Here is a 2,371-nt window from a genome sequence, read left to right on the forward strand (position 1 = left end):
TGTTATAGATTATATATGCTTTTGGTAATGTATTTATTTGCTAAAAAAAAGAGTAAACGGGTACCCGTTTACCTGCGGGTAAACTCGTTTACCCACTAGTTAGTAAACCCGTTTACTCGTCGGGTATTTGATCCGGGTTTGAGACTAGTTTTCCTTATTGGTTCCGGGTCCGGTATTACTCAAACCCGGCCCAAATCCGGCCGATGCCATCCCTATCACAAAGTAACCATAAGCCTTTACGATCCACACGATCGGGAAGATTAGTGATGAAGAAAGTCGTAGAAGGTTTAATCTCGGCGCCATGGTTATACGGGTTCTTGATTGGTTTAACGTCATCTTTTCTTCCATTACGAACCCTAAAAGACCAACCATCTTCATCTTGTTTAAGGTATGATCTCTCACCCATTGATCCCGCCCATCGGTGACGGAAAAAATCAGATCCGAGTTTTTTGGAATCGCCTCCGAAGTAGTCGGAAGAGACGTTAACAATTATTGAGGTTTAAAATCTAATTGTGCTGATTTTTTTAATGTCCACCATATTTTGTGTATAGCTTTCAGGACCAAATCTGGCACCAAATGCTGGTATGGCTTTTCGAAATATAAGTGTGCATCCCATCTCTATAAATAGAAGAGGTACCGAACTGTTTCATGTGTTTTTCTTTCAATAATTTGATATATATGAATTGTGAATCCGTTTTATAATGATAGTTATTTGATCTAGGTATGTGTATAAGGTTACTATGAAATTTAATTTTTTTTAAATCTCTTCTATAAGTAAAAGTTTTAGTTAATGAGATATGATTCAACCATTTATGTGATCCTACAATACACATAATGAATTAACACGATGTGCACTATATGTTTGATTAAATATCTAAATGAAAAAGTCATTGAAAAATTGTGATTTTCTTTGGTTTGTTACTTTCATCCCTTCCTTTTCGATCATCTTTGTTTTCGCTGCAGATTTAGTATTTTATTTGTCTCTCATCAATAATCTTGGCCTATTTATTCTCATATTTTTTATTGGTTGAAGGAGGTTCTTTTTTTTTAGTTGCACTTGATCATATGGGTTTCACGAATAAAACCAGTAAGTATAATTTTAATGTAAGTTGCAATACAATCATGGATGGAATTTTTATTATTAGTTAATAATTGTACCATTTTTGGTTTTACTCTCTAAATTTTGATAATATATTTACGATAGGGTTGTAAAGTGAGAATATAGTGATCAAATTGCCTGTTAATGTTTTGTGGCATAAAGGCATTTTTTCATATTTTGTCATTTATCAAAATTTGTCTTTCAACTTGTGTTATTTATTTCACGTAAATGAAAGATATAAATTAGAACTCACGAAGTACTCTAATGCAAAGGTAATGATGGTGAAAGCTTCTCTATTGATTATAGTGATGGAGTGTGAAACTAAAGTGGCGACACTCAGGGTGGCTGAGCTGTAAAAGGATGTTGTGAGCTTTAAAAGGAGGTTGAGGTCTCAAACACATTCACTCTGACAGTGTGGCCTTTAAGTGAAAGTGGTTACTTCATTTCTATACTCTTTTTATCCATCAACATCTAATGTTCTTTTTAAAGACATTCACTTTTAAATAGGATTTCGAGTACATCATTAATATTAATAATAGGATTTAAACTACATCACCATATGTATGTTGCTGTTCAATCGGAACAAGATAATGATGTAACTGAAAATTTTTGGATCTTGCAGTTGCAGAACGCCAATAAGCACAATTTCGGAGAAGATGATGTGTATAATGGCATAAATGGTGAAGTGGAAAGACGGGTTGAATGTGTTGTAGCAATCTTGAAGTCATTGTATTATCTTATACAGAGTATGTATTTATTGATTATGTTTATCAAGTTGTTTATTTTATCTGGCAGGTGTTTGAAAGTTTGAGGTGTTTTTAGGGGTCTATTTAACATTTACATTCCCTTACTCTCTTATTCATATCATTAACTGTTTCGTTTATACAAACCCGTGGTTTCACGGGTCCTTTCACTAGTTGGTATTTAACACCTAACGTTTTTAGTAATAAAATGCTCGTTTCTCCAAAAAAAAAAAAAAAAAAAAAAAAAAAAAAAAATTAATAGCACCCAACGTTTTTAAAATTTAACAAATAAATAGATTTATGATTTATAGATAGCGAAAGTTAATGCATTTTGAGGCCTGTGGACACCATGAATATATTGTACTACACATTTACAAGGTTAGTTGGCGAAATAAAACTTTCTATGGCTTGTCCACATCATATGCTAATTGCTTTAACAACGGATGTCGCCAAATAAATTTCAGGTTAAGTGACCCAACCCAAGATTTAATATAATTAATTACATAAGTTCGTTGTTACTGGTGTGGTT

General features: G+C 32.9%; 1 long non-coding RNA gene across 2 annotated transcripts; it reads left to right on the forward strand.

Moving 5' to 3' along the window:
• Positions 1-222: 222 nt before the first annotated feature.
• On the forward strand, positions 223-1,961 carry LOC139898357 (uncharacterized). Of its 2 annotated transcripts, none has more exons than XR_011776987.1 (3): positions 223-388; positions 552-633; positions 1,372-1,961. It is a non-coding gene; the product is annotated as an uncharacterized lncRNA (long non-coding RNA). The 2 variants fall into 2 exon arrangements; XR_011776986.1 differs by having other exon boundaries at positions 1,406-1,961.
• Positions 1,962-2,371: the final 410 nt, after the last annotated feature.

This window comes from Rutidosis leptorrhynchoides, chromosome 3 (genome assembly GCF_046630445.1).
Source record: "Rutidosis leptorrhynchoides isolate AG116_Rl617_1_P2 chromosome 3, CSIRO_AGI_Rlap_v1, whole genome shotgun sequence".
In the NCBI taxonomy this organism is placed as follows: Eukaryota; Viridiplantae; Streptophyta; class Magnoliopsida; order Asterales; family Asteraceae; genus Rutidosis; species Rutidosis leptorrhynchoides.